This window comes from Sapajus apella, unplaced genomic scaffold (assembly GCF_009761245.1).
Source record: "Sapajus apella isolate SASKATOON/1434 unplaced genomic scaffold, GSC_monkey_1.0 scaffold49, whole genome shotgun sequence".
In the NCBI taxonomy this organism is placed as follows: Eukaryota; Metazoa; Chordata; class Mammalia; order Primates; family Cebidae; genus Sapajus; species Sapajus apella.
The window spans coordinates 14,909,130-14,920,331 of NW_022436989.1; the positions used below are offsets into that span (position 1 = coordinate 14,909,130).

Sequence of the window (11,202 nt, forward strand, 5' to 3'; positions counted from 1 at the left end):
CCTAATGATTGTGCTTCTCCTTGAAATTCTCCCAGCTTAGGTACTTTGGTTAGCACACACCTTGTACCCACCTGACAAGAGGAAGATGGGGAATGGGGAAGTGAAAAGGACGAGGGAGCAAACTTGCTGAATATGGTATGCCAGGTAGTGCACATGTGTTGCCTCATCACACTCTGACAATAACCCCACAAAGGAGGTTATAACAGAGGCAGAAAAGAAACATCCCTTACATCACATAACTAACAGGTACCTTCTCTGGATTTGACCCCAAGTGATATTATTCCAAAGCTTATGCTTTTGAAAATTTAAGAAATGTACAGATTTATTTTGAGGAAAATAATCTTCCATAATTCTTGAGCATACGCCACAAATCTCCTGGATTCCTTGGAGCCCAGTTTGTGAAATACCACATTAGAAGTGAAGTGCTACCAGTTGGAGGAGCAAAATAGCGAAGTAGTTACGAGCTACCAACTCTGAAGCAAGACTGCCTGGTTGAGTTCTGACGCCAGCATGTTTCTGCTTTGTAAAATGAAGCATGACACTTGATGTCCCTGTGCCTGCTTCCTCATCTATAAAATGCATATGTTAATAGAATCTACCTTGTAGGGTTGATGTGAAGATAAAATGAGTACATGCATTCAAAAATACATAGTCTGGTATCACCCGGTGTAGAGTTAAAGAAATCTGTATGTTGTGCTAGTATGTAAACTGTAAACCAAATGAAAACACAGAAAACATATAATCTGAGCTGATAATCTCAGATTATACATATATTTGTATAGTATTAACAAAATTTTAAAAAATGCATTTGTAAGCATTCTGATCCCTGGGAATGTATCCACCGAGGCTAAATTGAGAAATATTGCACTTTAGTACTTCCTGCAAAGAATGATTATCTGTTAAAAATATTGAGTGAGCCTTGGCTCCTACTATTAATAGTGAGGCTTATATAATTCACAACCTCTTGTTTATGAATGTGAGAAAATTCTAAAGAGGCATAGTTGAGCCAGGGAGACTATTCTAGTTTGCTACAAACATGTATAACCCTATTTAGTGGATAGATTATGAATTATTGCTTATTTGCAGACATGAGCTTGAGCCCAGTATTGACATAAATTCATAGCCCGAGGGAAAGATACAGATTTTAGGATGCTAGTCATGGAGTTAGAAGCAGAGCCCAAATTCCTTGTCTTCCGTTGCAGTCCTGAATCCTAAATTCTTTTCTATGCAAACTTTCAAGTTCTTTGTCACCGAAGAGATATGGGTACTTTTAAGTTATACCAGGTGTATATCTTAAATCCAATCAAAAGCAGAAAGCATTTTACCCACCTTGGAACAATTGATGCTTATAGATCAAAGAAAAAAGAAATAAGAGGAAGGCAAACAGGCACGAAATTATCCAGCAAACAGCATCCTTTGCCTCCTCTCCGGTGATCAGCTCTCCTGGTTCAGACTTTTTGTACTGAAGCGCACTTGCATCCAGGAGGCAACTGGAGGGCACTGGGAATTTTTTCAGGGACAAGTAGCTTGTTGATGAAGGAGGGCAAAGTTGGAGAAAATGCTAGGGAGACAACAGAGAGACAGAATAAGTGAGATGGGAAGGAAAGCTTCCCATCATTTCCTTCTGATCAATCCAATCAGCAAGCCAGAGGTCATGAAGTAGAAAGACCCCCGGGAAACTGAACAGTACAATTACCAAATGATGAGATGTGATTCAGAAAGCTAGTATCTTCCCTAAAGGCTGAAGCCAAATGACTTGTTTTAAACAGTCAGAAAGGAAGGGCATTGCTCTTCGTGTCTTCCTTTTCAAGTCCATAGTTATTATGCCTTTTCTCGCTACCTTATAAGGGCGCTTGTTAAAAATTCAGGAACAATGCCAGCTACCAAGGTAGACAGACCTGGAGTATATGACAAATAAAGTAATCTAGCACTATTATTAACAGCAGGCATGTTGCTCCTAGGCTATTTTATGGCTCATTTTGAATGCATCATCTCTATCCAAAAAAGGGAAATGTGATTCTCATGTCTAGGGCAGTTCCAAGAGTCTACAATGAATGGGGTTTCTCTGACAAAGCAATCAACTTTTCCATGGTTGGCAGGTGAGTAAATTGGGTTTTACTAGGCGTTATTAAATATGGTTTTTGGCTGATTTACTACCTGCTAGGTTTCCATGGAAGTTGAGTATATAATACACCAGGCCAACAACATTAATCTTTTGTTCTTAATTCATTGCTGTTTTCAACGTGGAGACAGAAGCAGTAGCACCGATGTTACAGGAAAGCCGTTGCTAGCTCTCCTCCTTTACATGTGTAAAAATATCTGTGGGAGACAGGCAGCACCCCAGTTCCTGGGGTTGTGACGGAGCCTGTCGGGACTCCTTCCTATTGAGATGCACAGCGGTCTAGGTGTTCCCTAGGCAGGCACCCATGGAATCTTTGGCTTTTCCTGAACCTAGCCCAGCTTGACCCCTCTCTGGACTTTTGCATCCCTGTCCCTCAGCAAGTCGCTGCCTAACTGGTGGAGCTCCCATTGTCTTGATGAGAGGGCACCATTCCTGCATGGAGGGAGGTTTGCATGGCTGCTCCTTCTCCTGATAAGGACACTGAGCTTTCCTTCCTTTCTGTGGCTCTGCTGCCCTCAAATCTCTCCTCCCCTTTGCAAAGTTGCCAGTGCCAAGGAGGAGGATAAAGCTAGAGCAGGTGACCCACCCACTCCTAAGGATCACAGTGGGAATCCCAACCTGCCTCTCAGCTCTTAAAGCTGCTGCAGTTTCCATAGGAAGCCCTAGCTGCTCTGGACATCGCTTCTCAAGACCACTGTCCCAGTGTGGCTAGGTTGATCCTCCAACCTGACTCAAGCTCCCAGGCTTCTGATACCCAAAGCCTGTGCTCTGGAAATCATAGTCACCACCAGCACCTCCTCCCTCAGCATCAGCTCCTGTTGGATGGTCCTTTCATTCTCCCATGGTGAAACAGACCTGGCCCTTCCTGGGGCCGCTGCTTCCCCTACGTGGCTCAAGTTGGCTGTTCTCCACAGCCTTTCCACCATGCCTGGCCATTGTTGGGTGTGTGTGTCGGGGGTGTCTTTGCTATTTATTAGCATTGATTCTCCCTCCTCCATAAACATCCCAGTTCCCCCATGCCCAGTTGTAATCATTTATAGGCTCTTTGCCTCATTCATCAAAAGTTTGAGTGCTGACTCACTGTCATCATTTTTGGCAGTTTCAAAGTCACATACACACTTCATTGACATCCTCATCCTTGCTAGTGACCTTGTCCTCTATCCCATCCCAGCCACCCATTCCTCTGCCCTTAACCACAGAAACGCCAAAATACTCATTTCAAACACTCTGCTTTCTGACTACCACCTCCTATCTTTCCAGGTCACTCCTGCCCATGGTCTGAATCTAACAATTCTTTGCCCACTAGGACACTAATCAGTACCCCTACTGCCTTAAATTCCCATCATTTTTTCACTTTCCTTTTTTCTCAGCTTACAGTCCATCCCATTAATCACTCCTGTACATACACCCTCAACAATGTGTCTTTCTCTTGTAGAATCCTTGAAAAAAGCTAGTTAAAGTCAGGTATACTGAATCTGCATCTGAGCGATTGACTATGGCCAGAGTGAAAGAATAACTGGATAAACTGGGATCAACTCAAGTTTATGACCAGACATCAAGATGGGTCCCTCAGGACTGTTGAGAGACCCAGCCCCTAGTCAATTCACTTTCTTACTCCCTGGGACCTTCTGTTCTCTCCTTCAACCTCTAGCACCTTGTTCTCACCTTTATTCTCAGCCAATGATCTTGCTTCCTATTTTACTGAGAAAGTAGATGCAATTTGAAGAAAATATGTACTCTATAGCCACGTCCACCAATTTAGCTCTCTCAGATGGTGTACCCTGCCTGGTGGACAGCTGTGTCGGCCCCTTGTGAAGCCAGACCCTGAATATGTGCACTGGTTCCTGTCCTCTCTGGCCTGTTCTTTGCTTATGCAATCAACTCTTTTCTCTCCTGCATCAAAGCTCTTCCACCTGCTGTCTCATTCCCATCAGCAGACAATCACTATCCTTTCTCCCATCTTTAAAAAGAGCTCCTTTCCAGCAATTGCCCCCACTGAATCACCCTGGAGAAATTCTCTACATTCACTGGTCTCTCATTCTCTTTTGAACCCACTTTTATGAGGTTGCACCCGCCAGTGCCCTGAAGTGATGATCAATGTTACCAACAATCTTCACACACGCATAACCTATAGTTGACTCCTGAGTCTTTTTCTTTTCTGATATTTTTTTACTTGGTTTCTGGAACATTCTACCTTCTTGGTAGAGTGTTTACCTACTTCTTCACAGCATCATTTTTCTGGATTCCTCTCCCTTTCCTGACCTCAGAACGTTGGAGGGCCCCTGAGTTCTGTCCTTGGGGCTCTTCTCGTCTCCATTTACATAAAACTTCCGTCAGAACCGTAAATGCCGAAGTGTGACACCATCTCTTCATGAACTTCTGAGGAACACTTCAGCTGTGTCTAGTAGGCATCTTAAACTTTACATACTCTATACAAATAATTTGATTCCCCAACCCCCTGGCCGCAGCAACCTATTCTTCCTCCCCTATTCTTCATCTCAGGAAATTGCCATAGCATCTTCCCAGTTAAACAACAACACTTAAAGTCCCTGATTAAGGTGAGTGTGTATCCTAATTTACCCTGTCAGTCTTTTTTTTTTTTTTTTTTCTGAGATAGAGTCTCGCACTGTCACCCGGGATGGAGTGCAATGGCATGATCTTGGCTCACTGCAACTTCTGCCTCCCAGTTCAAGCAATTCTCCTGCCTCAGCCTTCCAAGTCGCTGGGACTACAGGCAGCCACCACCACACCTGGCTAATTGTTTGTATTTTTAGTAGAGATGGGGTTTCACTATGTTGCCCAGGCTGGTCTTGAACTTCTGATCTCGTGATCTACCTGCCTTGGCCTCCCAAAGTGCTGGCATTACAGGTGTGAGCCACCGTGCCCTACCTTGTCAGTCTTTGAACATCCCTTTTAACTGCCAAAAACCTTGGTTTGCATAATAAATTATAGAGTCATGCTTCCCTGGTTCTTTTTTGCTTCTATCTATCAGCATTCCCTGTTGAGTCCTCACTCTAAATATATTCTGAATTTACCCACGCCTCACCACCTCCACTGCAACCACCCTGGTTGAGCCACAGTCATCTGAAGTCTTGACTGCCGCTGTGAATGACTAACTGGTTTCTCTGGTTTCCTTTTGCTCCCAGTGGTTTATTTCCTACACAGAAGCCAAAGTGATCCTTCAAAGAGTTTGCTCATGGCATTCCCTCTGTTCAAATCTTCCAATGGCTTCCCCCTGCCGTGAGAATGAAAACAGATATGGCCCAGCCACCTCTTTGACTTCATTTATCCCTCTTGTTCCCCACTTCCAGACCCACATGCTGTAACTGTAATAAGTTCATTGCCCAGTGTAAACAGCAGGTCAATACACTGAGACACTGGGTTGCAGCAGAAAAAGAGATTTAATGGTAGGGCTGCCAAACGAGGAGATGAGAAGAAACCTCAGATTTGTCTCCAGGAATTTGGGCTTAGGGTTTTTATAAGTTTTGGAGTGGACCAAAGTATGAAGATGTTGATTGGTCGAAGAGTGTGGGGTGAAGTCATGGGAAAAGGAGAGGAAGAAACTGCATTCTCGTGCTGATTCAGTTCCTGTGAAAGTCTTTAAACTGGTAGTTGCCAGCTGTTCTGCTGAACTTCAGGATCTGCCTAAGCAATTATTAAACAAAAAACCGAATTCTAATGTCGGGAATTTTATCCATAGGAACAATGGGGATTTGAATTGTCAATATCTAATGCTTTGTGACTTTGGTTACAAGGAAATGGGTTAAAGTGCAGCCTGATTAATGCTTCATTATAACTCTATTTTTGTACAGAATTCTTGTTAACCCTGTGAAGATGGCTTCAGTGCCTCTTAACTCTTCCTAAGCCACATCGTCTCACCTGGGGTTTTCTGTGTTTGCTGTTCCTTCTGCCCAGAAGGCTTTCCCCCAGCAATCAGCATGGCTTGGATGCTCACTTTATTCTGGTGTCTGCTTACATTTTGTTTTGCAGCGACTGTTGCCAGGTCCCTCTCCACTGCCTTACCTGGCTTTGCTTTTACTCAGACAGCTTGCTGTTCCCCGTCATTGTAACGTGCTTGCGTCTCTCCCATTGGTATACATGCCCCATGCCAGCTCTTTCTCTTTTGCCTTCCACTAGTTTATTAGACCCTGGAACAATGAGAAGCATACTCTAGTACATATTTTCCAGTAAATACTTACTGAAAAAAATTAATGATTGGTTGAAGGGATGAAGCAGATCTCTTTTATTTAATTAGTTTCAATAATCTGCGTGCCAAGCAGTTTACTCTCATATTTAGTCCTTTTAAAAACAGTGTGGCTACTGCTATCATCCAGATTTTACAGACAAAGGAATATAAGTGCAGGGAGGCCAAGGACCTTGCCCAAGGTCACTTGACTGGTAAATGGCTGAGATGTTTTTGATTCCAGACGAGCTGAATCTAGAGGCCAGGTTCATCACCATAATGCTATACAGCCTTCCTAATGTTATCAGGTCACAAATTTAAAACACTAGGGATTTTCACAAGGGAGAGAGCCTGACGGTTTGTTGCAAATGGCGACTTTGTTTCATTTCTGTCTTCTCCATGGAATGTATACATCCTGAGAGCAGAGTCTTTGCTGGATGCGTTTGTTGACTATGACTAAGCCCTGGCTTCCCTCAGCTTCTTCTTCCCAAGCCACCATGATGCCACACAACACCTGCAGATGTAGCCTCTCCCTGAGCCTGGGCCAAGAGCCCCACCCAGGGCACCGCAGAACAACAGCCAGGGCCTCTGGTTGTGTTCATCCTTCTTGGCAGTGCCTTCGAACACGGAGCGGCCAGCTGGGCTTCCTACTCCAGACCACTGTGAACAGCTCGTTAGCTTATCTGGTCCTTCTGCCTTGGCCACTGGCTTAAGTGTCTGGCTTCTAGTCATGTGCTCAGTGCCTGGTCCAATCTCACAACCATTCTGGGAATAGAATACCCACATCTGCACACCCAGCCACCAGCCAGATGACCCAACTTCCTTACCCAAATCTAGCAGCTTCCTTGCTTCCTTTTCTCCCTGGGCTGACACTCGCTCCACTGTCTCTAACGCTGAGGTCTGTGCTAACTGAAAGCTTTCTAAATCCTCTCCTCCTGGAAAGCATTCTGGACTGCAGACCTCATCCTGGATTGGGCTTCCGTTATTTTTACTGTTGTAACAACATTCTTATTATTGTTATTTGTGATAATATATAATGCAGCCAATTTTATTAAGCACTTCCCATGTAGTATTTCCAATAATTTTCACAATCACTTTGTGAGAGGGGTACTGTTATCATTCCCATTTTAAATTGAGGAGAAATCTGGAATTTAGGGCGATAAGTAAGGTTAAACCCCAGATCACCCACTTGGCATGCGGCAGAGGTGAGATTCAAACCTGGGTAGCCTGGTTTCCAAAGCCACTTCCCTACTCCCAAATACCCTTTGCAGGGTGCTGGACTGATTTGCCCCAGCCACCTGAGGGCTTCTCGGGAAGTCTGGTTCCATGCTAACTCAGCATTGGTTTGTGCTTGCATCCTCCTGTTTTGGGTAGCAAGGGAGGTTCCAACCTGGATCCCAGGCCAGATACACAGACTGTGTGCCCTGCGCCTGGGCGGACTGCCTAGCCCTGGACTGCTAAGGTTGCCTCATCTTTGATTCCCACATACTGCTGGATGCATAGAAGGTGCTGGAGAAATTTGGCTGAATTAATCACCATTGGCTTGTTAAGAGCATGCCATTGGAGGGAAAATTATTTATTATAAAACAAACCTGAAAAGGGAAAGGGAAGCCTGAGTGCTGGAAGTGAGACACAAGATTGGAGATAAGGGAAATCGAATTGGAAGAATATCCACAGGAAGGAGAAGAAAAGCATCAGGAAGCTCCATAAATCACAGCAGCAGTATTTTACCTACATTGTCCTTTATGTCCCTGGCACCAAACAATTTATCATTCCCATTTCATGCTAAGTGCTACAAAAATAGCAATTGGCCCAACATTTGAAGGGGAGACAGCAGTTTCGAAATAATAGCAAAACGTGAAACTATCTGAATTCCGGAATTTTCTGTAGAGCCCTCTCCGCCCCCACCGCCAATTGCAGGTGTCTTTGTCCTGTGTGGAAAGAAAAAAGTCAAGAGTAACAGACCTAGAAGGGAGGGGGAAGTTTTCCTGATACTTAGTGGCGAAGCTGAATGTGGGTTAATCTCGCTCTTGCATTCCTCTATTTCTGCCCCGCATAAGGCTTTGTAGCCAGAAAACCCAATATCACCTTCCACTTCTATTGTAGGGTGTGGGGGGTGTTGAGAGGGTAGGTGGCGGGTGTTTGGTATTGGTGGGTGGCCCAGAGCTGAGCTGTAACATTTCCAAAGCTAGCAAGGGGGGCGGGGGTGGGGGAAGGGAGAGGAGAGGGTTTGATGCCTTCACAAAGCCTTAAAGGCAAAAGTACTTAGAGAAGAAAGCTTTTTAAAGCAATGACTATATAGCACTCCCTGACTACAGGTCTTTTCAGAACTCATTGAGTGATTAGAGCTTTAACTCATTATTTAGAAATAAATACTTGGAAACCACTCTCCAAAGCAGACACTTTAAAATCCACCATCATACCCTCAGAATCTTATTCATACTTGAAAGGAAGGATTACTTTTTCCTTTGAAAAGTAAACTTTTCTGTCAACAAATAATTACAGCCAGCACATTTCCAGTGGATGAGATTTGGGAAGCCCCTCATTTCTTCCCCTTTGCTTGCAGTCATCTAGCAAGGACTGAACCAAAGAACCCCAGCTCCGGCCAATCAATCACACTTATCATCAATTTTCCAGCATTTAATATGTCCCAGAGATTATCCTAAGAGATTTACACAAAGAATCACACTTAAAGCTCTTGCGTTTAAGGATGAAGAAATTGAGGCCAAGAGACCTGGCTGGAATCCAAACTGAGGTTGGTCAGATGCTACAGTGCATCTCATGAATCATCACCATCAATGGGAGACCATGCCGCCAGGATGGAAGACAAGCGGGGCATCCAACACGGAGGAGTAGCCCACCCCACCCAGTGGCTGGAGCGTTTCCAGGCTGCTCCACTCGGCGATGGAGCCGAAGACAAACCTCTGATGGCCGCTCAGCTTGCTCTTTCTCTGGCCGCTCAGCGGCTGCAAAAGTAGGCAAAAGGCAGAGGGAAAACACTGAGCTGTCCCTGCACTAGGACAACGCTGGGCTCGCCTTTAACAGGAAGGGCTGCCACGGTCCTCCTGGGGTCTGCCCCTCCCCAGGCCCATCAAACACATTTCCTATTACATGGGGGCACGCTGAAGTTTACAACTGCACTGCCTCCCCAGCCTCATGCTCTGCACAAGCGGGAAGAAAATGATACCTCGGGTAGGAGATTTCTCTGATCTCTTTCTCCCTAAGTGTTCTGCTCAAAATAACAGGTCTGTATTGCTCAAGAAGGTGCTTGCCATCGCGCCTGCTCCAAGCGCATGGGCAGTGTTGAGGGGATGTCTTGCCTCTGACCTCAATCTCATTCACCAGGTCCTATCTCACCGGGGAAATGGACAGCTGAGCTGTCTGAGCCTTTTATCAGGCAGCAGGTAGGAAGGACGTCTGTGAAAGCGGGAGGAGGTGTCAAAGGATGGTGTCCTCAGGGAGCCAGCATGTCTAGAGTCGAATGCCACATGTTTTAAATCCGGAGACCCAGGCTCACATCCCTCTATTTTCCTGCAAAGCTCCAGCCATGCCTTCCAGTCCTAGTCCTTCTGTCTGCCACCTCCTTGCTGCCGCTCTGGGCCTGCCTTCCTGAGCCCTTGGAGGCTCCCAGTTTATTTGCAAGGATGCTCCTTTTTTCTTCCAGAGCATCAGGATGTGCTCTGCTCTGTCCTTCCGGCACCACTAGGTTAGACTCTCTTTGAGAGTGGCTGCCCTCCTTGCTCCACAGTTTCTAAGAACTATGCATCAACCACTCCCCTTGCTCCCATGTTATTAAGTGCACCGTCACTGCCCTTACTCCTCCGCAGCCGGCTGGGCAGGGGTGACCTCCTGACACACTCCAGAGGTCCTCTCTGGAGCCTTTCTCCAGCTGTGCCCTCTGCACGGGGAAGACGACTACAAGGCCAAGAGAGCTGCCTAGGGGACCCTGTGCCAGCTCCCACCAGCACCACACTGCAGAATTCCTTGCTCAAATGTCCCTGAGTCCACTTTCATGGCCTGCCTGGATCTCATGCAAGAATGTCTTCCTGGGCAGGCTCTGCTGCCCGCATGCTCACCTCCAGGCACTGTGAGAGGAGCTGAGGGTGGCTGCTTTGGGGGCATAGACAGAGCCTGGCCATTAGGGCAGTGGGGTTCATATGGGGGAATGGGAGCACACTCGTGACACACAAAGAGCCAAGTGTGGGAAAAGAACTGGGGCTGGCGGCCAGGGGAAGGGAAAGATGAAAATTTGAAATTTGAACCTGATCTTCCAAGTCATTTTTAAATTGAGATTTAACTCACATACCGTAAAATTCACCCTTTGAAGTGTCCAATTCAATACTTTTTAGTGTATTCACAACATTGTACAACTACAATGAGTGTCTAACTCCATAATATTTCATCATCATCCCCCTAAAAGAAATAACCCACACCAATTCGTACTCACCCTCCTGGAAATCTTTCTAGCTTTATAGATTTGCCTAATCTGGACATTTTATACAAATGGAATCATACAATATGTCATATTTGGGGTCTGGTTTCTTTCACTCAGCATAACATTTTTAAGATTCATTCATGTTGTAACATGTATCCATACTTCAATAGTGGCTGAATAATATTCCACTGCACCACATTTTCTTTATCCACTCATTAATTGGTGGCCATTTGGGTTATTACCACTTTTTGGCACTTATGAGTAATGCTACCCTGAATGTTCATTAGCTTTTAGATGGACACGTGTTTTCAGTTCTCTTGGTACATACCTAGGAGTGGAATGGCTGGCTCATGGTAATTCTAAGTTTAACTTTTGGAGAACTGCCAGACTCTTTTTTCAAAGTGATTGTAGCATACTTTTCTTTCCTACCTGCAATGCGTAAGGGGTCCAGTTTATCTACAT

General features: G+C 45.3%; 1 long non-coding RNA gene across 1 annotated transcript; it reads right to left on the minus strand.

The window, feature by feature from the left end:
- Positions 1–798: 798 nt before the first annotated feature.
- LOC116526078 lies at positions 799–10,260 on the minus strand. Its single transcript, XR_004257959.1, has 3 exons — positions 9,228–10,260; positions 6,146–6,270; positions 799–1,561 (listed from the first exon to the last, which is right to left on the minus strand). It is a non-coding gene; the product is annotated as an uncharacterized LOC116526078 (long non-coding RNA).
- Positions 10,261–11,202: the final 942 nt, after the last annotated feature.